Genomic DNA, 26710 nt, shown 5'->3' with positions numbered 1-26710 from the left:
ATGCTCGTGTAATGTTCAGTGACAACGTCCTTTCTCTTACCAAGCGCTTCAGTCCCTCAAACCTTCCTCCACATGTTCTGAAACACTGCCTACCTCTGGAGTCTTCAGCAGCCCAACCCACAAATCTCCACAGCATATGGCTCTGGTCACCTTTTTATTTTTTGGCCTCAAGGCTTGTGGGATCTTAGTTCCCTGACCAGGGATTGAACCCACGCCCTCAGCAGTGAAAGTACAGAGTCCTAACCACTGGACCACCCGGAATTCCCCTCTGGGCTCCTTTTGTTTGAAGGCCATGGGTTTCCTAAACACCAGTCAGTCTTGGGAGTGGATGTTCAAGGTCACAGGCCAGCCTATGCCAATGCCTACTAGCTGATCCTAAGCCAAGAGGTGCTTATGTGCCTGTTAATAAGTGGGTTTTCGTGACTTGCCATGGGGCTCTCTGAAATGAGGGGCACAGAGCCGGGGCCCCACTACTCTAGATCCAAGGATGCTACTGGCTGTGGGAGTACCACAGATTAAAACGAATTCAGGAAGCAAGTAATCATTTGGACCCTTGGCAAGGGTAAGTTTGACAGGTTTTTCTCCCATTCTACAAACATAAGGAAACAACCATGCTTTTGTAGAAAGCTTGATTAAAGTTAAATGTCAACCAGGCAATAGCTAGTGGGGGTTTGGCCACATCCACCCAAAGCCTGAAGACAGGTGACAAGAAAGCCCCTCACAGAGGCCTTCCCTGTTTCCTTCCCTCCCCCAGGTAGGGATAGAGTGGGGACCTTTTCTATAGTCCCTAACCCCACGGATGCCATTTTCCCCCTCCAATGGAAGTAATCTCTCTTCAATTTGAGGTCAATTTACAAAATATTCAAATTTCAAATGTCAAGGCTCTGGGGCTTGGCAACGGGCCAGGAAGGGGCATGAGACCTGAACTTTGCCTTTCCAGCTAACTTGAGTGTTCCCACTCTGCCTGCCTTCTTCAGCAGTTGTCAAGTTCCCGGCTTCATCTGGGTGTGCCCCATCATACCAGGGCCCCGCCCCCAGGCGGGGGGTTATAGAACCCTCTCTGTGGTTCCAGTGTGGACAAATGGGACCCCTCCTACACTGTCGGTGGGAGTGTCAGTTGGTGCAGCCACTATAGAAAACAGTTGAGAGGTTTCTAAAAAGAGTTAATATATGATCTAGCAATCCCACGCCTGCATATATCTAGAGAAAACTCTAATTCAAAAAAGATACATGCATCCCAGTGTTCATAGCAGCATTATTTACAATAGCCAAGACATAGAAGCAATCTAAATGTCCATAAACAGATGAATGGATAAAGAAGATAGGGTATATAGATATACAGTGGAATACTACTCAGCCATAAAAAGAATGAATTAATGCAATTTGCAGCAACATGGATGGACCTAGAGATTATCATGTGAAGTGAAGGGATTCAGACGGAAAGATGAATACCTTATGATTTCACTTACATGTGGAATCCAAAAAATGCTACAAATGAACTTATTTACAAAACAGAAACAGACTCACCGACATAGAAAACAAACTTATAGCTACCAAAGGGGAAAAGGGAGGGTAAGGGAGGGATAAATTAGAAGTTTGATTAGCAATATACACACTGCTATATATAAAATAGACAATAAGGTCCTACTGTATAGCACAGGGAACTATATTCAACATCTTACAATAAACTATAATGGAAAATAATCTGAAAAAGAATATATATATCTGAATCACCTTGCTATACACCAGAAAGTAATACAACATTGTAAATCAACTATACTTCAATAAACTTTTTAAAAAACATACAAAAAAGAACCGTCTCTCCTATTCCTTTGAGCAAGAAGCTGAAATCTTCAACCAAAGAAAAATCTGCAATAGACTTCTCACCTGGGGAGGCAGCTGCTAGTCTTTTACCCCCTGACTCCATTAAAGAGGCTGATTTTCATCATTATGCATTCTCATTGAGGCTTTTTTTTTTTCATGACTTTTTAAACATAAGCGTTCATATGTCTTTCCTGGGATTCCCTGGTGGCTCAATGGGTACAGAATCCACCTGCAATGCTGGAGACCTGGGTTCGATCCCTGGGGTGGGAAGATCCCCTGGAGGAGGGCATGGCAACCCACTCCAGTATTGTTGCCTGGAGAATCCCATGGACAGAGGAGCCTGACAGGCCAGACCATAGGGTCGCAAAGAGTCAGACACGACTGAGTGACTAAGCACACACATGGCACATTCATATGTCACACACACACACACAAAAAAATCTCAAAAATGACTGCAGGGACTTCCCTGGTGGTCTCCGTGCTCCCAACACAGTTGGCCCAGGTTCAATCCCTGGTCAGGGAACTAGATCCCACATGCCTAGATCCTGCATGATGCAACAAAGATCCAAGATCTCATGTGCTACAGCTAAGATGTGGCACAGCCAGATAAATAGAAATAAATAAATAAATATTAAAAGAGAGAGAGAGAACACAGAAGAAAAAAAATAACGTGGATGGGAAAGTGAGGAGGCTGGTTTGACACATGTGAGGTGGCAGAGCCCCTGGATATGGTGAAATAGCTAATGGGTGACTGGAGATTTCAGTTGAAGCTCCAAGGAGAAGTCTGGGATACAAGCGCATCTATCATCTGTGTCTATTGGTCAGATAAAATTTGGGGCCAAAACATACTCATACATTTATATTCCCACAGACAGCACAGTAATTCTGTGACTGGGAAGGACAACTCCTAGGACTTATGTGATGTCACAAGGACAGAAGCAGAGTTGTTGAGAAGAGTAGTTAGCTGAGGGGGCTGAAAATAGAGTTTCGTGGCAGAATCAGACCTCAGGTTTGCAGACTGCAGGTTCAACCCCAAGAAGTCAGGAGACAGAAGGGAACTGAGGGGTTTAAGATAAGGCAGAACACGAACACTAAAGACAACTTAGCAAAGTCTCCTCAGAAGGTTAGAGGAATTGTCCCAGATGACTCAGCAGAGCATCTTAGTTCATCAGTGACTCAATTCTGTCTCCCAAATTCTGGTCCCAGCTCTCGTGTGAATCCCCTAGGTGGCTGTCGGTGTCTTTGTCTTTCAAAGGAGCGAGTGGGCAACTACTCTAACCTAGAGAATTAATAGGGCTTCCCAGGTGGCACAGTGGTAAAGAACTCGCCTGCCAATGAAGGAGACATAAGAGACCTGGGTTCAATCCCTGGGTCAGGAAGATCCCTTGGAGGAGGGCATGGCAACCCACCCCAGTACTCTTGCCTGAAGAATCCCATGGCCAGAGGAGCCTGGCAGGCTACAATCCATGGGGTCCCAAACAGCTGGACACGACTGAAGTGACTTAGCACACAGAGAATTAAGAAACATGTAAATGAATATATTTAACATATAAAAATTATTCCATTTCATTGGAGTAATGACTAATTGCCCGTTTTAAAAGGGTTTGTTAATAAATGAGTTGGCGATGGCTTTCCTGGTGGCTCAGTGGTAAAGACTCTGCCTGCCAATGCTGGAGACACTGGTTCGATCCCTGGTCCAGGAAGATCCCACCTGCTGTGGAGCAACGAGGCCAATGTGCCACAATTATGGAACCTGTGCTCTAGAGCCCGAGAACTCTGACTACTGAAAACTGCATACCCTACTGAAGCCTAGAGCCCATGCTCTGCAACAAGAGAAGCCACTGCAATGAGAAGCCTGTGCACCGCAACTGGAGAGTAGCCTCTGCTCGCCACAACTAGAGAAAAGCCTGTGCAGCACAAAGGCCCAGAAGAGCCAGAAATAAATAATTTAAAAAAAAATCAGTGAGTCACCAGTATGAAATGTACAGGACGGGGACTATAGTCAACAGCTATGTAATATCTTTGTATAGTGACAGATGGTAAGTAGACTTACCATGATGGTCATTCTGTAATGCACAGAAACATTGAATCACTATGTTGTGTACCAGGAACTAACAGTGTCACAGGTCAATTATATTTCAAAACCAAACTCACAGAAAAAAAAAAAAAAGATCAGATTTGTGGTTCCCAGGGGGATGGTGGGAGGGGGAACTGGATGAAGGCAGTCAAAAGGTAACACGTCCAGTTATAAGTAAATACTAGGGATGTAACATACAATATGATTAATATAATTAACCCTGCGGTATGCTATATATGAGAGTTGTTCAGAGAGTAAATCCAAAGAGTGCTCATCACAAGGAAAAAAATATTTTTTCTTTTTTCTTTTATTTTGTATCTATATGACATGATGGATGTTCACTAAACTTATCATAGTAATCATGTCATGAAGTATTTGAGTCAAATCATCATGCTGTATACCTTAAACTTATGCAGTGCTGTGTGTCAATCGCATCTCAGTAAATCTGGAAGAAAATAAAATAAATAAAATAGGGCTTGTGGTATAAGCTTATGTACAGAGTATTGAAATTATTTCATAGGTTGGGATGGAGACTTAGGTGGAGGATGAAACAAACCAATCCCAAATCAATTCAGAGTTAAATCTACCTCCTGTTCCTCCCTTTCCTCATGCTCAACCATCATCCATTTGACTTCATCCTGTGGCTTCCCTACCCACCCCCACCCCCCGCCACAAAAAATAAAGCTGCGCTGCTCTCTCCAGCTTCCAGAATGGTGCCTGGCACAAAGCAGCTGCTCAGCCAACAGTCATTGAAGGACTGAACTGATTCTCTGAAAGTGTATTGGAATCAGATTCCTGATCAAGAAGAGTTACATCCTGCTCAACAACAGAAGTTTCTCTTTTTTGTCCCTTTATAATTCTTTTTTTAGACGATAAAAGCCATTTGGAAAACTTGAAAAATTTAGAAAAGTAGAGAATTTGGCAGCAGCAGAAAAGTTATGAAGAGAAGAAATTCTCTGACATCTTACTACTCCAGACTACCACAAAACACATGAAGGGTTTTAGGATTTGGCGATAGTGGTAAAGAAACCACCTGCCAATGCAGGAGACTTAAGAGACATGGGTTGGATCCCTGGATTGGGAAGATCCCCTGGACGAGAAAGCGGCACCGCACTCCAGTATTCTTGCCTGGAAAATCCCATGGACAGAGGAGCCTGGTGGGCTACAGTCCATGGGGTTGCAAAGAGTCAGACATGACTGAAGTGACTTAGCACATGCAGTAGCAGGAACACGATTAATCAAGTAATCTGTGTTCATAATTGAAATATTAGAGATAGAGGCAAAAAGGAAGAGGGAGGAAACTGTAGCATTCTCAAAGGAGAATGGCTCAGGTGCTGAACTTTTAAAGAAAGCAGTTTGCAGTTAGCAGGGCTGCTGGGACATTTCTCTGAACTGCCTGGTAGCCTGGGGCCAGGACAAGGTCTGGCCCGAGGTAAGACCTCAGGTCCCATGGCACACGTCTACCTAAAATGTATACGTCAAAATTTCAAGTCAAAATGATTTAAATTATGCTGAAATTTTATTAATTTGAAAATTTAAGTCTTGGTAAATGCTTTTATTAAATACATAACTTTTTGCATGATTAGTGTTCAATGCCCATCCTGGGCTCTGTAGTAGAGCTAACATTGTGCTTCCTTCACATTAAAAATGTGTGTGTGTGTGTGTGTAGCTATCATATGTATTATAGATTTAAGAATAACACAAATTTTGTAATGTCTCATGGTGTTCCTAGTCACTGTGCGATACCTCTGGAACCATGAAGATAAGCAAGAATACGGACATGCAGCATCAGTGGGAAATGATACTTGGTTATATGTGTATCTTGCATTCATGCTCTCTGGAAGAAAGGGTGTGACAAATCAATTTGCCTTTTCTTTCACCTCAACTTTCTGCAGCTCAAGTCCTCCTGGCCCTCTGAAGCAGTGGCCTCTCCAAGGTCAGAGGAGGCACAGCCCGAAAACCCTCATGGTGTCCATAAATAGTTGCCTTTTGTTTTGAAAATACAGTGTGAGCTACAGCACAGATTTATTTCCCTGGGGCCTGAACAGTCCTTGAATCACACCAGGAGCTGTCCCACAAAGGGCAGAACTCTGGGCTCAGGCGGCACTGACCACTGGATCCCAAGGCAATCTCTACCAGGCACATTCTTCGAGATCTCATGGTATATGGCACCCTCCTAAGCATGGAGCCCAGGGCTAGGTCCTCTTGCCCATGTCCCAGGACAATGTTGGATTGGGACCTCCCTTTGCTGCCTGAGGCAAAGGAGATCAAACCAGTCAAACCTAAAGGAAATCAGTCCTGAATATTCATTGGGAGGACTGATGCTGAAGCTGAAACTCCAATACTTTGGCCACCTGACGCGAAGAACTGACTTAATGGAAAAGACCCTGATGCTGGGAAAGATTGAAGGTAGGAGGAGAAGGGGATGACAGAGGATGAAATGGTTGGATGGCATCACTGGCTTGATGGACATGAGTTTGAACAAACTCCGGGAGTTGGTGATAGACAGGGAAGCCTGACATGCTGCAGTCCATGGGGGTCGCAAAGAATCTGACATGACTGAGCAACTGAACTGAACTTGCTGCCTGGAGCAGTAAAAGACTGTGGCAAAAAAAATAAAAGAACTTCCAGTCTATATTTAAAATGGATAACAAACAAGGACCTACTGTATAGCACAGGGAACTCTGCTCAATGTTATGTAACAACCTGATTGGGGAAAGAATTTGAAAAAGAATAGACGTATATATATGTATAACTGAATCATTTTCCTGTACACCTGAAAATAATACAACATTGTAAATCAACTACACTCCAAAAAAAATTTTTTTAAGGGAAGCTAACCTTGTGTAGGGATGCAAAAGTAGGTGATAAAACTCTTGGGTTTTTTTTTTGTAACTAGCAGAAAAGTCAGGATCATGGTTACTTCTGGGCAAGGGAGGGGGCTATGATTTGAATGAGAAACATGAAAAGGTTTCTAGAGTGCTCTGTTTCTTGAGCTGGGTGGTAGTTAAAAGGAGCCCAATACTTTGGCCACCTGATGTGAAGAACTGACTCATTTGAAAAGACCCTGATGTTGGGAAAGATTGAAGGTGGGAGGAGATTAATATATTAATAAATTATTATTTATTAATAATAAATTAATTTATTTATTAGTAAAATAATTCATTAAGTCTTACATTTGTTTTGCTTGTGTCTATGTGTTAGTTTATAATAAAGAGGGTTTTTTTTTAATTAAAAAAAAAGTTTCACAAACAAACAGACTTCACCAGTGGTCCAGTGGTTGAAACTCCACACTTCCACTATATGGGACATGGGTTCGATCCATGGTCAAGGAAGTCCTGCACACCGCACAGTGCATCTAAAAAAAACCATTTGCTATATAATCTACAAGGACTTCATTTTGCTGTTCTTAGGACCCAGAAACCCTCAGTATAGTTCTTAAAATTTCCAGTCTCTGGTATCTGTTGCAGCCACACCATTTATGCAGATGTTTTCCAGATGTTGATCATATGTTCTGGCTATTCTTGAACAATCCTGATTTTAAATAGTCTGTCTGCATGTCACTGCAAATCATCATTTCCCCCTAAATTCCAGGATCTTGATGAATTATACATGAAGCAAGTCATAAGCATTTTTTGAGATAGTAGAGCTGAAAAAAAAAAACCCACTTCACACAATCATTTGCAAAGTTGAGCTCACAGTGACCCACATTCTGTTGAGGGAAGATGGTGTGTGCGGTGCATTTCTGGTCAGAATGCCAGTGGGCAAGGGGTCAGGGTAAACAAAGGAACGGTTCTCTGAGACATGTCCACCTCCATGAGGTACAGCAGTTGGCATCCAGGGACCAAAGATGGTAGATGGATTTCTACTGAAGTAGGAGAAGCCAGAGGGTGGGCTTGCCATTGGGGCCCAGGATGGGAAAGTAAGGTGAGCAGGCAAGTTTCCAGGTTAGAAGCAGAGGTAGAACAGGGGTGTGGGCAGAGGGCAGGACAGGAGTAGGGATGTGTGCAGGAGCAGTGGCTTTCCTTGCTAACCATCCATCTTATGGGGGATGCTAAGATGACCTAGTTTATGGGCAGCCCCATCTCTCTGCCATCCGCCCTCCCCGACCCCCCAAGCAGCTGAGTAGAGCAAGGAAGAATCAAGCTGCTTCAAATTTGTCTAAGGACAGACTTTGGTGTTTTCCTGGGAAGAAAAACAGGTTTCCTCAGGTGCTCCTGATCCACCTCCTCTTTCCACAGAACATATTAACATGAGTTAGCACGGTCTCTGCCACAACCCAGTACTTCCTCCCCTGTGTTCTGCTTCCTATCTGTAGTTGGTAGGCTGTTCTGGTGGGAGGTATCATAATCCCCAGAACCTGTGACTATGTCACCTTATGTGGCAAAAAGGACTTTGTAGACATGATCATCAAGTTCAGGATATGGTGATGGGGAAATCAGCATAGTTTATCCAGCTGGACCCAGTGTGATCACAAAGGTCCTTCTAAGAGAGAGGCAAGAGGGTTAGAGCTGGAGAAGGTGATATGTGATGTTCAGTTCAGTTCAGTCGCTCAGTTGTATCCGACTCTTTGAGACCCCATGGACTGCAGCACGCCAGGCTTCCCTGTCCATCAACTCCCAGAGCCCGCTCAAACTCATGTCCATTGAGTCGGTGACGCCATCCAACCATCTCATCCTCCGTCGTCCCCTTCTCCTCCCACCTTCAATCTTTCCCAGCATCAGGGTCTTTTCAAATGAGTCAGTTCTTCACATCAGGTAGCCAAAGTATTGGAGTTTCAGCTTCAACATCAGTCCTTCCAGTGAATATTCAGGACTATTTCCCTTTGGATGGACTGGTTGGATCTCCTTAGGGACTCTCAAGAGTCTTCAACACCACAGTTTAAAAGCATCAATTCTTTGGCACTCAGCTTTCTTTACAGTCCAACTCTCACATCCATACACGACTACTGGAAAAACCATAGCTTTGACTAGATGGACCTTTGTGGGCAAAGTAATGTCTCTGCTTTTTAATATGCTATCTAGGTTGGTCATAACTTTTCTTCCAATGAGCAAGCGTCTTTTAATTTCATGGCTGCAGTTACCATCTGCAGTGATTAATGATGGAAGCAGAAAAGTGAAAGTGTTGGTTGCTCAGATGGGAGAGAGATTGAAAGATGCTACATTCAAGGCTTTGAAGACATAAGGAGGGGCCATGAGCCAAAGAATGTAGGCAGCCTATAGCTGAAAAAGGCAAGGAAATCCATTCTCCTCTAGAGCCTCCTGAAGTAATGTGGCCAGCACCCTGATGTCCAGACTTCTAACCTTCCAAACTGTAAGATGATAAATGGGTGTTGTTTTAAGTCAGTAAGTTTGTCATCACTTGTTACAGCCACAGTAAGAAAGTCATACAGGGAGGAAGGGATTCCCAAGTGACAGTAGTGGTAAAAAAAAAAAAAAAAAAACCACCTGCCAATGCAGGAGACTTAAGAGATGCAAGTTCAATCCCTGGGTTGGGAAGATCCCCTGGAGGAAGGCATGGCCACCCACTCCAGTATTCTTGCCTGGAGAATCCCATGGACAGAGGAGCCTGGTGGGCTATGGTCCATGGATCTGCAGAGAGTCAGACATGACTGAAGCAACCTGGCACACATATATAGGGAGAAAGTGGGGTAGGCCCTCAATGAGCCAATTGAGGCAGGGAGTGGTGGAAGATACAGTGGGGTGACTGGACAGGGGTCACCAACAGTGGAATTCTCCAGGGCTAAGGAAGCCTGTGAGCCTGCATGGCTTGAGAAAGTATACTTCAGCTTTTCAACAAGAAGAGCAGAGGCAGTAGGACGGAAGAGAGTCTTGGGTTATTTTCTCTGATCATCTTCTTGAAGCCCAATGTCTGTTGGTCATATTTCCCTCACCTCCTCATTGTAGGGTTTCCCATTGGCCTTTCTTAAAGCTGATGGGCACTGTGTCCTTCTGGGCAAGGACAAGCCCTGCTAGATATTAACTGGCAGCTGGCATTATGAGTTGGTCTCAGAGGCAATAGGAATGAAAGCTCTAATGACCAAAGAATGGAATGTTCTGGATATAGGGAGGTGAATTGGCAGGTTACCTGGATGATGAATCGGCATGGGGCCACATGAGTCATTCAGTCTAGCTATGGGGCATGAATTAGAAAGCTGTGGTAACTCTTGACCAGTGACAGAAACTCTGGAAGCTTCAATTCCCTGAGCTGGGAAATGGACTGAACATGGTACCCACCTCACAGGGCCATGAGGGACAGGGAGGCCTGGTGTGCTGCAGTCCATGGGGTGGCAAAGAGTCAGACACAGCTGAGCGACTGAACATTGATGACACAGGGTTGTAACTAGGCTTAAGGAGCTAAGCCATGGGAAACAGCACAGTGCTGGGCACACAGAAAGCACTCAAGGAAGGTTATCATTATGTAAAATTGCAGCCTCAATTGGCAATCAGGTAGAGGGTGGCCTGCAGAGGTGGAAAGGCTCTTTGGTAAACAGGGTAAAGGGAGGTCTACTGAGTGCAGGCTGTGAGGTGTATCAGATCGTGCTGTGACATGGACGAAGTGGGTCCATGAGGAAGTCCAGCAGGCAGATCCCCACGGATGCTCAGTGATCAGGAGCGGATGTCCCAACCTGTCCTGGGCAGGGACACATGTGTGGGGCTGGGGGAGAGGTAAGGGAGCAGGTCATGGTTCACACCCTGAAGGGCCACAGCCACCTCATCCCTGTCCCTATAACACAATGCATGCCTCTGCCCTGGTGAGGAGTGGCCTGGAAGTCCAGTGCCGGGGTCCATTCTGGGGCCAGGCCAGCATGGGGGCCCCTGCAGGAAGCAGCTAGAACAGAAAGAGCCGGTGGCAAGGCCAAGCTGGGTGTGTCCTGTGAGCTCCAGGTCTGAGGCAACTGAGATCCTTCAAGCAGACCAAAGGGTAAGAGGAAGACTGGACCTGAGAGGGAACACACGGCATCGGGAGCTGGGGTGGCGAGGGACAAAGTCCAGTGGGAGGCTGGGAAGCCTTGGGCAAAATTCCTCACCAACAAAAGGTCAGGGCTCCCAGGGAATCCGTTGGGCTAACTTTGTCAACAGTTTCAGGCTGTTTAAAGAGTTTGAGGAAACCTTTGAGGAAACGTTTAAATGCAATTTTCCATTTCAGTATCAAAATGAGTGCAAAAGGCATGAGAAGAACATACAGGTTTTAACATGTTGAACTTGCACCGTCTGTACTCAGTGGAAAAGTGGCGTAAATGTTCTTTTACAGTGGGAAATCTGACTTCACGAACACAACCAAAGAACAATCAGTTTCCTGCCAGTTCTGCAACTTCTATCGTGTCTGTGAAGAAAATTTTCATGAAACTATTCTGTTAAAATGGAAGAGTAATTTTATAGTCAAATAAACAGTTGTCTTTTAAATAGCTCACCCCATTACCTAACATAGCCATGATTTCAAATTGTACTAAACATCAATTTTCACACATCTAAAACCAGTGTTTTTTATCAGCACTAACAAAAAGCAGAACAATTGTGGAAAAGTCTTGTTCCAAAGCCTCTTAAGAATTCGTCAATGGTATTGAGTGAAACTTTATCTCTTAGAAAGACTTCTCTAAATTCAAACATGAAAAGTTGTTCCTATCATTACTAAAATATTTTATGAAAATATAGTTAATGTGAAAGTCCCCGAGCTTTAAGATTCTTTTTTCATGTGGGCTATTTTAAAGCCTTTATTGAATTTGCTACAATATTGCTTCTGTTTTATGTTTTGGTTTTTTGGACAGAGAGGCAGGTGGGATCCTAGCTCTCCGCAACCCCTGCATTTGAACGGGGACTCTCAACCAGGGGATGACCAGGGAAGTCCCAAAGACCCTGAACTTTACATTTTATTGTGGTAGTTAACTGAGTAATTACATAAATATTTGTATTGTTATGAGCCATAAAGGACATGCTACTGAAATCCCTGGTGTGTCTGCTCAAAATAAAAATATAATTATTGACTTTGGAAAACCAAAACTTACAAAGTCACAGCAGAATTTAGAAGAAAAACTTCTGAAATTTTGTAGCTCCTAGAAATGAAATTGCTAATGACAGTAAAGGCAAATCTTAAGAAGATCTATTGTTTATTCTGACTCAATTTCGGGGAAAATAGCCTTGAAAAGGAGTGTCTGCAAAAAGCATGAAATCTTTTAAAAATCCTCCTTCCTTCTATATCATAATGTGGCCTCATCCTTCTTTATTTCTCAGTGAGAACAGCAGTTAAACATTAACATGGAATGGCTGGAGGTTCCCAAAGATATTTATCACAAGAAAACAAAAATATCCATCCTTTCACTTCTACAGAAGTGAGATTGTTTGGCTGATTATCCAGTTTGAGGGATATGAAAAGTAATTGACCTCTGAAATGGTAAAACCTCTCCTAAGAATTCAAATTAAGTATTCAGGGACAGGTCAAGAAATGTTTGAAATTTTAAAAGAATACACAATTGTTGAGCAGGCTGAGTTCCTCAAACAAGTATGAGCAGATGCACATGAAAATTGCAGAAGACAATTATTTAGGACAGCTTAGAGACCTGCTCACTGATCAGTGCTCCTAGTCTGTATGATCTTGTTGTAAAATCCATAAAACCAAGTACTAAGTTTTTCTTGTTGAAGAGGAATACCCAATACCTAGAATAGTGCCTTGAATTTGGTAGCGCTTCAATAAACATTTATGAAATTTACCAAAAAAATAGGTGAATGAAAAGTCAAGGCAACTATAAACTCCACGAAAAAATGGTGTGGCAGAAATTATTTCCTACCTCCTCAGTTGCCATCCCTCTTTCTTTGCTAATGGAACTCTAACTTTGTTTAAGTATAGGTCAGTTTCATCTACTTCAGGAGTGTTGGGACTCCTCTATGTCCCCCAGAGGGAGGCTGTGCGTGTGTGTTAAGTTGCTCAGTCATGTCCACCTCTTTGCGACCCCATGGACTGTAGCTCGCCAGGCTCCTCTGTCCATGGGATTTTCTAGGGAAGAATACTGGAGTGGGTTGCCATGCCCTCCTCCAGGGGATCTTCCCGACCCAGGGATTGAACCCAAGTCTCTGATGTCTCCTGCCTTGGCAGGTGGGTTCCTTACCACTAGTGCCACCTGGGAAGCCCAGATGGAGAATAAAGTGAAAGTGTTAGTCGTTCAGTTGTGTCCAACTCTTTGGGACCCCATGGACTGCAGCCCGCCAGGCTCCTCTGTCCATGAGATTCTCCAGGCAAGAGTACTAGAGTGGGTTGCTATTTCCTACTCCAGGGGATCTTCCCAACCCAGGGATCAAACCCAGGTCTCCTGCATTGCAGGTAGATTCTTTACCATCTGAGCCACCAGGAAGCCAGAGGGAGAATACTGATTAGTAAAAGCCAATCATGCTAATTTATCCCCTTTGATGGTGACTGGTTTACAAATAAATAGGTGATACAATACTGGTCAGTGAGACCCAAGAAACCTGCTGTGAAGTTTCTAAGAAAACTCTCACACGTAAGAAAAGGACAAGAAGGACTTCCCTGGGGTAAAGAATCTGCCTGCCAATGCAGGAGACATGGGTTCGATCCCTGATCTGGGAAGATCCCATATGCCACAGAGCAACAGGTCCATGCGCCACAACTACTGAGCCTTTGCTCTAGAGCCTGGGAACCGCAACTATTAAGCCCATACAAGGCAACTTGTGAAGCCCACACATCCTCCACAATAAGAGAAGCCACCGCAGTGAGAAGCCCAAGAGAAGTCACCGCAATGAGAAGCCCGCACACCGCAACTAGAGGAAAGCCCATGCAGCAACGAAGACCCAGCGCAGCCAAAAATTAATAAATAAATAAAATTAAAAAAAAAAGAATGGACTGGAAGACAGGACATTCTTTCTTAAATCCAGCTGATGTTCTGTGACCCTTGCAGCTGCTGCAGCCCCCCTGTGACCATGCAGAGACAAGCCAGAGGACCAAAGCCAACAATTAACACAGCAGAAAAATGGAAAAGGCTTGGAACTTTCCTGATACTGTTGAGTTAGTCGCTAAATTAACCAACCCTGGAATTCCCAAGCTCTGGACTTCTTTTATGAGATGACAAACCTCACTATTGTTTAAGTCATTTTAAGCTGAGTCTTCTGCTACTTGTGGGGGAAAAAAAAAAACACCCCATGAGGCCGATGTTATTGGTTGGCTACTCATTCCTCACCTCTTTTTTCACTATAGAGAGTGAAAATGCAGATACTTGCTTTTCCAGCTTCCCTTACAGCTGGGAGTTTATGTGACCTAGTTTTGGCCAATGAGATATAAAGGAAAATCCACTTGGAGTTTTGAGAAAGGAATCACCCCCTCTCCAATCAAAACAAAAGAGAGAGGTATGGGAGGAGAATTTTCTTTCTCTTCTTGTAGAAGCAAAACTGAATGTGAAAACCAGGACACAGGATGGCAAAATGGAAGGAGGGAAGGGACTGGGTTCTGATGATACTGCCAGGACTCTGAACCAATCCATTGGCCCTGCTACTTTATACATGTTAAGAAAGTATGGGGGAAAAAAAAAAAGAAAGTGAGAAACAGCCTTGTGGTTTAAGCCACTGTTGGCGAGATGGGTTTTCTATTAGTTGCAGCTTAGTGTATCCTTACTGATATATCCACATTTACAGAGCTGTTGAGTCAGAAAGGAAGTTTGGCTGTGAAGCACAGTCTAGCTCAGCAGTGAACATTTGCATGGCCATAATGATGTAAACAGTGACTTGTTTTAATCAAAAATTTAAAAAAGAACTCTACTGGGGGGAGCAGAGGGAAGGGAACAAATGGGATCAGGATATCTGAAAAGGTCCAGTCCTCATCACCGTGACAGTAAGCAACAAATAACATCTAAACTTTCAAAATAAGACATACCTGGTGGTCCAGGGCAGAGGGTGCAGGTTAGATCCCACATACGACTTGGCGGGGCCAAAACCAAAATACAAAAAACCATAGTGGCTTAAGTGTATTAGAAATACGGAGAGATACATCAGGAGAAAGAAAAAACTGAAAATATCTGCTTTGGTAGAAAAGTGAAGCAGATAGGAAAGGCTGGGGCAGAGTGATTGCCCTGATTTATTATGAGCCTTTCAGTTCAACTTGACTCTAAGAAATGAACACATATTCTCTGATAAAATCTTGAACTAATTTCAAATCAGATAATGTGCAAAAATGTTAGATTTGGAGACACATTTCACTGATCAAACCATGTCAAAGAGAAACTAACCAAAAACATGAGTAACTACATGAGAGATTACTCATTAACACGCTGTGTGCTGTGTTGTGCTTAGTCACTCAGTTGTGTCCAGCTCTTTGAGACCCCATGGACTGTAGCCTCCTCTGTCCATGAGGATTCCCCAGCAAGAATACTGGACTGGGTTGTCATGCCCTCCTCCAGGGGACCTTCCCAACCCATGGATCAAACCCAGGTTTCCCACATCACAGGCAGATTCTTTACGGTCTGAGCCACCAAGAAAGCCCTTAACATGCTTAGGTGTCTTCTAATAATTACAAAAATGGATGGATGTCACAAAGACTAGGCTGTTAAGGGTGTATGGTGATATGTATTTGTAATAAACATAGGAAATGTGAAGACAAAACCTCCAATTTTGATTTCCAGTTCAAGGCATCAATTCATCGGTTTACTGATACTAGTTTTGTGCATATCACATGCTTAGTCTAATACCCGAATCTCTTTGAATCCCTGTAGTAAAAAGCACTCAACATCCCAGCTGGGGAGCCAAGAGTAATCAATAAACATAAAGCACAGAACAGGGTAAGAAATGAACGAAGAGGAGTTGATAAGTGAGCACTGGTAAAGTCAGGCATGGCCTCTGGGCAATGTGGGTTTGACTTGAGCTGTAAAGAATGAATGGTGTTTCTGGATGCAACAAGGAGGAGGGTGGGGTTCCAGATAAAATACATAAGACAAAGTCATTAAGGTAGGAAAGATCCTTAACATATAAAGAGCTCTTCTAGGGACTTCTCTGGCAGTCCAGTGGTTGAGAATCCTAGCTTCTCCTGCAGGGAACAGAGGTTTGATCCCTGGTCAGGGAATTAAGATCCCACATGCCAGTGTGGTGTGGCTAAAAAAAAAAAAAAGATCTCTGTTAATTAAAAAGAAAAAAGAAAAAGACCAGGAACCCAGTAGTAAAAGGGGCAAAGGATATGAGCAGATGTCATTCACCAAAGAGGGGGGCGAAAAACCCACAAAGAAAGCAAATGGATCTTAAACACTGAAAAGATTCCCAGGCAAAGAAAGAGAAATATCCAATAAATTCCATTTTCATCTCCCACATTTTGCAAACATGAAAAAGATAATTCAGTGTGTGGCAGGCAGAATTCTAAGATGGTCACCCACCTCATGGTATACCAGCAGTTCTCCCAGTTCTTCACTCATACACTCATCTAGATGTTGCTGTGAAGAGATTTTGCAGATGTAATTATGTTCCCAAAACAAGTGACTTTTCAGGGTAATCTGGATAGGTATAACCTAATCACATGTGTCCTTTAAATCTAGGTCTAGAGGTCAGAGACAGGGAAGGCAGAGATCCAAAGCACAAGATTTGATTTGTTGTTGTTCACTTAATATTGGGGTCGGGGGGTGGGGGGCACGTGGCAAGGAAGGCGGGCAGTCTTTAGGAGTTGAGAATGGCCCCCAGCTGACAGCCAACAAGGAGAGGCAGACCTCAGTCCTACAACCATAAGGATCTGAATTCTGCCAACAACAGGAACAAGCTTGGAAGCAGATGTTTCACCAGAGCCTCCAGATAAGAACTCAGTCTAGCCAACACCTTGATTTTAACCTTGTGAGACCCTGAGCACAGAACTCAGCTATGCCATGCCAGACTTCTGACCTACAGAACTGTGAGCTAATAAATGGGTGAGGTTTTAAGCCACCGAGTTTGTGGCAATTAGAAAACTAATATGCTGTGTTTAAAAGGGTGTGGAGAAACGGGCTGATTCATTTCTCATTGGCCGGCATGTAAATAGGTATATCCTCTCTGGAGGGCAAGCTGACAATATCTATGAAAATTGAAGTTGCTCATCCATTTGACCCAGCAACTCCACCTTTAAGGATTCATCCTACAGATGTACTCACACATGTGCAAGAAGATCCAAAACAACAACATACATTGCAGCATTGTGTGCAACAGCAAGTCTGCCACCTAAATACCTATCAATAGAAGACTAGCCAAATACATGATGGTATGGCCCCCAAAATGCAACCATTCCAGACACACTGATGTAGAAACAACATCAGGAATTATATTTAGGCAAAAATGCCAGGTTTAGGTGGTGTGCAGAATGCTACTATCTATATAGGGCCCCCCAAAGATATACAATCAGATCTGTTGGTAAATGCATAAGATATCTTGGGGATATACCCAAGAAACCAGTCCCAAGAACACTTTAGGGAGTGGACTGTGTGACTAGCAGACAGAGGAAAGAGGAAGGCTGTTCCCAGGCTACCTTGGTTCTCTTGTGTGTGTTACGTGTTCAGAAAAAAATACAAACGGAAGAACAAAATGAGCTCTGCCCTTGTGGGTACTTGAAGAGAATGAAACGGTTTCATTTATTTGTTTTGCCTTCCTCCTTCAAAGGAGGAAAGGGAAACTAGTAGGAGCAATGGAAGGAGAGACTTGCCCTCTCTTCAACTGGCTCTTTCTCCTTGGTATGAATGGTACTGAGAGAGGCAGGCCCCTGGGCTAGAAAGCAGTTACTTGCCTAGCACGGTGGCCAGTGAGCTCAGCATCCAGCATAACACTTTCACACACATTTCTTGTTGGTCTTTTTTTTTCTTTTTAAAGTGATTTTATTTCTTTTTACTTTTGGCTGTGTGGGCTTTCTCTAGTTGTGGCTGGGGTGGGGGGCTACTCTCTAGTTGCGGTGCATGGGCTCCTCATTGTGGGGGCTTCCCTTGTTGCGGAGCCGGTGGGCTTCAGAAGTTGCATGATGTGGGCTCAGTGTTGCAGTTCCTAGGCTCCAGAGCACAGGCTCGGTATTGAGGTGCTTAGTTGCCCTGCAGCATGTGGGATCTTCCCAGACCAGGGATCGAACCCATGTCCCCTGCATTGGCAGGTGGATTCGTAACCACTGGACCCCCAGGAATGTCCTATTTGTTTGTCTTTGGTCATGTGTTTTAGTTCCCTGACCAGGGATCGAGCCCATGCTCCCTGCAACGGAAGTGTTGAGTCTTAACCACTGGTCCACCATGGCATTCCAGGGTATGTTTGTTTTATTTTCTCCCTCCCTTCCCCCATCGACTATGTGTTTCATCTCTGAATCCTCAGCTTCAAGCAGTATACTGGCACACACTTTGTGCTCTAAAACTGTTTACTGAATGCATGAATGAATGAATGAATGAATGAACAAGCTTGGAGTTTATGTTACTGAGTACTAAGGGAGAAGACTGATTTTTGAGGTGCTAGGATCAAACTACAGTGGCTTTGAATGCCAGAATGAGTTGTCTACTTGAATCATTTGAGGGAACAGCTTTCACACTTAAAAATTGGCAGAAAACACAGGCGTTTGAAATCAGAAAAATCTCAAAACCACTTGGCAAACGAGGCTGTGCCGTATCCATGTTGTGTCACGAGGATGAATATTATCGCATGAAAAATGGCTGTCATTTCTGTGATTTCTTGAAGTACCCGAGAGCCTCAGAAAATGATATTCCCACTCTTCCCTTCTCAACCAGGGCTTTGAAAAGCTATCCATCCATAAGTGGATAAGACCCTGTGCTTCCAATGCAGGGGGCCCCCTGGCCCACATGCCTTGAGGTGAGGTAGGGGAGCCTCGGCAGGAAAAATGAAAGCCATCTCCAAACTTCCCTCTCAGTCCAAATAAAGATGCTCTTTTTGGTTTCCTTTTTCAGTTCAGCTGGAAAGTAACAACCGTGCCACAACTGAAATGACCCCAGACAGGAAGAACAAGAAGGGGCAAGTTATGTGGAAATCAGGGGTTGTATGCACAGCCACTGCCGTCCTCCGGGAATTGCCCAACATGCCCTCCTGGGCCAGGTTGGGGATGAACCAGGCAGGCCTGGCCACGGAAGTGACCTGCCCACCTGCCCTTGGGCACTCCCACGGCCTTGGGCCACCCTGCCCAGGTTGCCATGGTAGTGGATGGGAACTGAGTTGCTTCCATGTCCTCTGGCCCCATGCCAGAACCAGGCTCCCGGCTGACAGGGAGCACTCCCTGGGGCTGTCGCCCGGCCCTGACTCACCTGTCCTGGCACCGATAGGTGTGGCCTGAGCAGGGACTCTACCAGTAAGGACCTGGGTGGCCTCCAGAAAATGAGCACCTGCTTTCCTGTCAGCCTGGGATCCAGCCAGAGTGTTCCGGGCCCCTCAGAAAAGTACACTCAAGGGCTGAACACCTCAGTCTGCCTACCCTAAAATGTAAGGCAAGCGTCAATATCAGAAGGATAGATAAAAGGAACACAATTCTTTCCACAGGGATTAGCCTGACTTGGCCACCCAGTACAGATGGGGCAGCCCAAGTACTTATGGTGTTGAAGCCCTGGCCTTTTTTTTTTTTTTTTTTGGCTGCACGGCATGCTGGATCTTCATTCTCTGACCAGGGATCAAACCAGAGCCCCCTGCACTGGAAGGTGGATTCTTAACCACTGGACCATCAGGGGAGTTCAATGAGATAGTTACTATTATTTGAAATTTACTCTTGGGAAGATTAAAACACAGAGAGGTCATGTGACTTGCCTACGTCACATAGCCAATAGCGGCAGAGCTAGGATTTAAACCAGGTTCTGCTCTCACTCCGGAGAAGGCAATGGCACCCCACTCCAGTACTCTTGCCTGGAAAATCCCATGGACGGAGGAGCCTGGTAGGCTGCAGTCCATGGGGTCGCCAAGAGTCAGACACGACTGAGCGACTTCACTTTCACTTTTCACTTTCACGTATTGGAGAAGGAAATGGCACCCCACTCCAGTGTTCTTGCCTGGAGAATCGCAGGGACGGGGGAGCCTGGTGGGCTGCCGTCTATGGGGTCACACAGAGTTGGACACAACTGAAGCGACGCAGCAGCAGCAGCAGCAGCAGCTGGTCTCATAGGAAATAGCCATGTGTCTACAATTGTATAGGCTTCCCTCTGATTGTTTTTCTTCATTCCCCATTAGCCAATCTCATGCTAAATTCCCCTTGAAACTCTGACTTCGCTCTTTCCTCTCCAGTCCCCCATCCAGTCCCAGGCCTAGACCCCCACGACTCATTTCTTGATTCCTGGCCCAGCTTCTCAGTTGGCCTTTTACTGCCACTCCTTGCTTAGAGTACACTTTTACACAAAATCCGGGCTACACCTCCTAAAACCCTGCTTTCTTTACATCATTATAATCATCTTTGGCTCTGCATCTTCGCCTGCAATGCATCCTGTATTCAGGGAGAACCTCAGCCCATACCCACATGTCGGTCTGCACAGACCCCCAACCAGCACATGCCATGCACATTCCCAGGCCCCATTTCCCAGCAGAACACATTCTTCTGTCTGCATAATCCTGTCTCTCCTCCAAGGCTCAGCTTAGTTCCCTCACCCTCCCCCCGCCACAGGCCACCCTGGCCCACAACTGTCCTCTCTCTCCACAACTGTGCTGTTTTCTAAGACCACACGGTCTGATCCTGAATTGTCCCCTAGGAGACCCTTATCTTTCCTCAGTGTGACTGTGAACTCCTCAAGGACACATGTGATGTTGAAACAGGAGGGAAGGGTGAGGGCACAACCTTTAGAAGAACGACATAGCCGTTGAGCATACACAAAAACTGGTTAGGCCCAAGAAGGCAGAAAAGTAGGCTTCCAGTGGACCTTGAGCCTTATTATACTCTCATCGTTGGAGAAGGAAATGGCAACCCACTCCAGTATTCTTGCCTGGAGAATCCCAGGGATGGAGGGGCCTGGTGAGCTGCCGTCGATGGGGTCGCACAGAGTCGGACATGACTGAAGTGACTTAACAGCAGCAGCACACTCTCATCGTAATACATTTCGTGTGTGCTCAATCGCTTCAGTCATGTCTGACTCTTTGGGACCCCATGGACTGTAGCCTGCCAGGCTCCTCTGTCCATGGGGATTCTCCAGGCAAGAACAGTGGAGTACATTGCCCTCCTCCAGGAGATCTTCCCAACCCAGGGGTCAAACCAGCATCTCTTATGTCTCCTGCGGGTTCTTTACCACTATCGCCACCTGGGAAGCCCTCGTAATACATTCAGTTCAGTTCAGTTCAGTCGCTCAGTTGTGTCTGACTCTTTTCGACCCCATGAATCGCAGCACGCCAGGCCCCCCTGTCCATCACCAACTCCCGGAGTTCACTCAGACTCATGTCCATCGAGTCAGCGATGCCATCCAGCCATCTCATCCTCTGTCGTCCCCTTCTCCTCCTGCCCCCAATGCCTCCCAGCATCAGAGTCTTTTCCAGTGAGTCAACTCTTCGCATGAGGTGGCCAAAGTATTGGAGTTTCAGCTTTAGCATCAGTCCTTCCAATGAACACCCAGGACTGATCTCCTTTAGGATGGACTGGTTGGATCTCCTTGCAGTCCAAGGGACTCTCAAGAGTCTTCTCCAACACCACAGTTCAAAAGCATCAATTCTTCGGCACTCAGCCTTCTTCACAGTCCAACTCTCACATCCATACATGACCACTGGAAAAACCATAGCCTTCACTAGACGGACCTTTGTTGGCAAAGTAATATCTCTGCTTTTCAGTATACTATCTAGGTTGGTCATAACTTTCCTTCCAAGGAGTAAGCGTCTTTTAATTTCATGGCTGCAGTCACCATCTGCAGTGATTTTGGAGCCCAGAAAAATAGTCTGACACTGTTTCCACTGTTTCCCCATCTATTTCCCATGAAGTGATGGGACCAGATGCCATGATCTTCATTTTCTGAATGTTGAGCTTTAAGCCAACTTTTTCACTCTCCTCTTTCACTTTCATCAGGAGGCTTTTTAGTTCCTCTTCATTTTCTGCCATAAGGGTGGTGTCATCTGCATATCTGAGGTTATTGATATTTCTCCTGGCAATCTTGATTCCAGCTTGTGCTTCTTCCAGTCCAGCGTTTCTCATGATGTACTCTGCATATAAGTTAAATAAGCAGGGTGACAATATGCAGCGTTGACGTACTCCTTTTCCTATTTGAAACCAGTCTGTTGTTCCATGTCCAGTTCTAACTGTTGCTTCCTGACCTGCATATAGGTTTCTCACCCACAAGCACCATGACAGTTCTGTAACAGAGCAGGACCCCATGGTCTTTGCTCCGCCCCCACCCGACCGGCGCCCACCCATGTCTTCTGCCTGCCTTTTACCTGTGGAAAATTTCAAAGAATTAAGTTTAATCAGAGAAATGAGAAATGCAGAAACAAAGGAAAACAGTCAAAGGAGACCAAATAATAATAACGTAGTCATTAGGCATAGTCAAGCACATTTAGTTCCTTCTCAAGGACTACAGATTTTGAGCCACATCCTGTGAGCTGTCTTAGCGATACTAAAACACCTGGTGGAGAAGTTAACTACGTGATGACCAGACTGTACCCAGGACATGAGCTGCCACAATTCTGAGAACTGGCCTCAGAGAAATGGGAACAAGTGGACCCTGGAACTGAAGATTAACTCTACCTAAATGAAGATGACCAATTTCGAGATGACAGAGCTGACTGTGCTGTTTCTGCACGTAGCCCCTCCTTTTGACTATAAAAGTTCTTGCCCCACTGGTTGCCAGTTGGGGGGTGGGGCGGAGAGTCGGCCTTTGAACAGACGTCAGTCCTGACCCCGCCCACCAAGCCTGTTGCTGGCATCTGAAATAAAGCAAACTTTCGTTTCCACCAACCTGGCCTGTTTATTAGCTTTTGAGCAGCGAGCAGCCAGACCCACACACTCTTTCAGTAACAGTGCCAAGGCCACTCATAAAAGGCCAAAAAATGGGCAGTGATCCGGCTCCTGGAAATCCCTGCCCCTTCCTCTAAGGAGTTGAAACAATCCTCCCACTCATTAACCTAGGAAATTATCCAGTCCATAAAAACTAACCACCCTGTATTTCAGGGCCTCTGGCCTTCTGAGATGGCCCACACTCCATCTGTGGAATGTGTTTATCCCAAGGCTGTTCTTGCCTTTTGAGAGGGACTGAATTCTGTCTATGAAATGTGTATCTCTCTAAATAAATTCACTTCTTACGTATCACTTTGTCTCTCACTGAAATCTTTCTGCAACATCAAGAATCTGAAAACCATAATTCCAAAAGATACATGGAGCCCAGTGGGTTATTTTGTTTGTTTAAATATTTATTTATTTGGCTACCCCAGGTCTTAGTTGTGGCACATGGGATCTTTACTTGTGGCATGTGGGATCTAGTTCCCTGACCAGGGATCGAACCCCAAGCCTCCTGCACTGGGCACACAGAGTCTTAGCCACTGGACCATCTGGGAAGTCCCATGGCCCAGTGTTTGTTGCAGCACTATTTACAATAGCTAGGTTACATGGAAGCAACCTAAATGTCCACCAACAGAGGAACGGATAAAGATGTGGTACATATATACAATGGAAAATTATCAGCCGTAAAAAGGGACAAAATTGGGCTATTTGCAGAGACATGGATGGACCTAGAGATTGTCATACAGAGTGAAGTAAGTCAGAAAGAGAAAAATATCATGTAATAACATGTATATGTGGAATCTAGAAAGATAGTACAGATGAACCTATTTGCAAAGCAGAAATAGACCCAGACATACAGAATAAATGTATGGACACTAAGGGGAGAAAGGGAAGGGTGGATTGAACTGGGAGACTGACATTAACATATAAACACTACTATGTATAAAATAGGTAACTAATGAAAACCTGTATAGCACAGGAAACTCTTTAAAAAATGGGAAATACATCTTCAATTTGTTTAATATCCACACAATGGGATACTACTTAGCAATGAAGAGAAATAAACTATTTCTACCTGTAACAACAACAAAAAGAACCTGAACTTCAATAAGTCCTGAGATTAAGTGTGTGATCTCAATTAAAAGACAGGAGGTAGGGGGGGCGCTTCCCTAGTGGCTCAGTGGTATAGAATTTGCCTGCCAATGCAGGAGACACAGGTTCAAACCCTGGTCCAGGAAGGTCCCACATTCTGAGGAGGAACTAAAGCCTGTGCACCACAGCTAGAGAGTAGCCCCCGTTCTCTGCAACTAGAGAAAAGCACATACAGCAATGAAGACCCAGCGCAGTTATAAATAAATAAAATTATATCTTTCTAAAATTGTCATTTTAAAAATAAAATAAAAGATATATGGGGGGATTCCCTGGTGGTCCAGTGGTTAGGCCTCCTCACTCTCACTGCCAAGGGCCTGGGTTCAATCCCTGGTCAGGGAATTAAGATCCCCACAAGCCACACAGCCCGAAAAGAAAAAAAAAAAGACTTCCCTGGTGATCCAGTGGTTAAGACTCCACTTTCACTGTAGGGGGCGTGGGTTGCATACCATGGTGTGACTCCAAAAATAAAAAAAGATTGGGTTCAAGTCCCAATCTGAGTTGTGCAGTTTCAAAGTCATACATTTCCTTGTAAATCACTCTCTCGTTTAGGGTACTTTACTAAAATGGCAGTTACACAGATCCCATCTTAGACTTGCTTAACCAGAATCTCTGAGGGTAGGCTCGGGTGTCTACATTTTTTTTGGTAATAGCTTAAGTGAGTTATAGGACTTCCCAGGTGGCTCAGATGGTAAAGTGTCTGCCCGCAATGTGGGAGACCTGGGTTCTATCCCTGGGTCAGGAAGATCCACTAGAGAAGGAAATGGCAACCTACTCCAGTACTCTTGCCTGGAAAATTCTATGGACGGAGGAGCCCAGTAGGCTACAGTCCATGGGGTCGCAAAGAGTCGGACACGACTGACTGACTTCACTCATTTTAAGTGAGTTATACCTTACGTACCATAAAATTCACCTTTCTTTCTCTTCTAGTTTTATTGAGATCTGGTTGACAAACAGTGCTGTAGAAATTTTAGGTCTACAGCATAATGATTTGGCTTACGTAAGTCATGAAAATGATTACAAGTTTAATGAATATTCCTTGTGAGGAGAAAATTCACCCTTTTAAAGTGTACAAGTTATGGTTTTTAATATATTCACAGAGTTTTGCAAGCATCACCACTGGCTAATTTTAGAACATTTTCATCACCCCCAAAGGAAATTCCATACCCATTAGCAGTCACTCCCCATTCCCCTCTTCCTCCAGCCCCTAGCAACCACTAATCCACTGGTCTCTATGGATTTGTTTATTCTGGAAATTTCCTTTAAACAAAATCATACAATGTGTGGTCCTTTGTGACTGCTTAGCATTAAGTTCGGAGAAGGCAATGGCACCCCACTCCAGTGTTCTTGCCTGGAGAATCCCAGGGACGGAGGACCTGGTGGGCTGCCGTCTATGGGGTCGCACAGAGTTGGACACGACTGAAGCAACTTAGCTGCAGCAGCAGCAGCATTAAGTTTTCGAGGCTCATCTATGTTGTAGCAGGTGTCAGTATTTCATCCCTTTTAATTGCTGAATGATATTCCACTGTAGGGACAGACCACATTTTGTTTCCATGCATCTTTTGCTGGATATTTGGCCTGTTTCCACTTTTTGACTATTATGAATAATGCAGCTGTGAACATTTGTGTACAAGTTTTTATGTGGACATAAATTCTCACTTCTCTGGGGTAGACACTAGAATGGCTGGGTCATGGGATAACTCTAATGTTTAACTTTTTGAGGAACCTCTGAAGTCTTTTCCACAGCAGCTGCACCAACAATAAATGAGGGTTCTAGTTTCTCCACATCCTTGCCGTATGTATTTTTAACACAATCCATGGGTATGACAAAGTTTGAGGTGCTAAATTCTGGAAGCCCTGCTTGTCTACCATCCCAAGAATTACCTGGGACTACTTTGAGGTGTTGGGTGGCCCTGGGTGAATGACCTTCTGAGACAGGATAGAATGGAGCTGGGCACAACCTCTAAACGAATGACATAGCCGTTGAGGATACACAAAAACTGGTTAGATCCAAGAGGGCAGAAGATTGGACTTCCTGTGGACCTTGAGCCTTACTACACACTCGTAATATATTAGCATATGCTAAATGACATAACCCGGAGAAGGCAATGGCACCCCACTCCAGTTCTCTTGCCTGGAAAATCCCATGGACGGAGGAGCCTGGTGGGCTACAGTCCATGGGGTCGCTAAGAGTCGGACACGACTGAGCGACTTCACTTTCACTTTTCACTTTCATACATTGGAGAAGGAAATGGCAACCCACTCCAGTGTTCTTCCCTTGAGAATCCCAGGGATGGGGGAACCTGGTGGGCTGCCGTCTATGGGGTCGCACAGAGTCGGACACGACTGAAGTGACTTAGCAGCAGTAGCAGCAAATGACATAACCACAGACACCATGACAGTTACTAGGCGGACTACAAAAGGCCAAAAAGTGGGTGGGGGCCAAATCCTGGAAATCCCTGCCCCTTCCCCAAAATAGTTAGAACAATCCTCCCATTGTTAGCTTATGAAATTACCCAGCCCATAAAAACTAACCACTCACACACACAGACAAGCACACACAGCCTCTCCCTTTCTGAGATGGCCCATGGGCTACCTGTGGAGTGTCTATCTCTCAGAAAATCTACTTATCAGTTTGCCTCTTACCGAATTCTTTCTCGCCAAGACTCAAAGAACCTGAGCTTCTTTAAGTCCTGAGACGACGTATGCAGTTTCAGCTGGGAGATTTGGGGTTCAAACCCCTTTCCTAAGCTAAAGATTGTAGGTTCAAGTCCCATCTGAGGCACA

This window comes from Bos indicus x Bos taurus, chromosome X (genome assembly GCF_003369695.1).
Source record: "Bos indicus x Bos taurus breed Angus x Brahman F1 hybrid chromosome X, Bos_hybrid_MaternalHap_v2.0, whole genome shotgun sequence".
NCBI classification, from domain to species: domain Eukaryota; kingdom Metazoa; phylum Chordata; class Mammalia; order Artiodactyla; family Bovidae; genus Bos; species Bos indicus x Bos taurus.
This window is presented reverse-complemented; position numbering follows the sequence as displayed.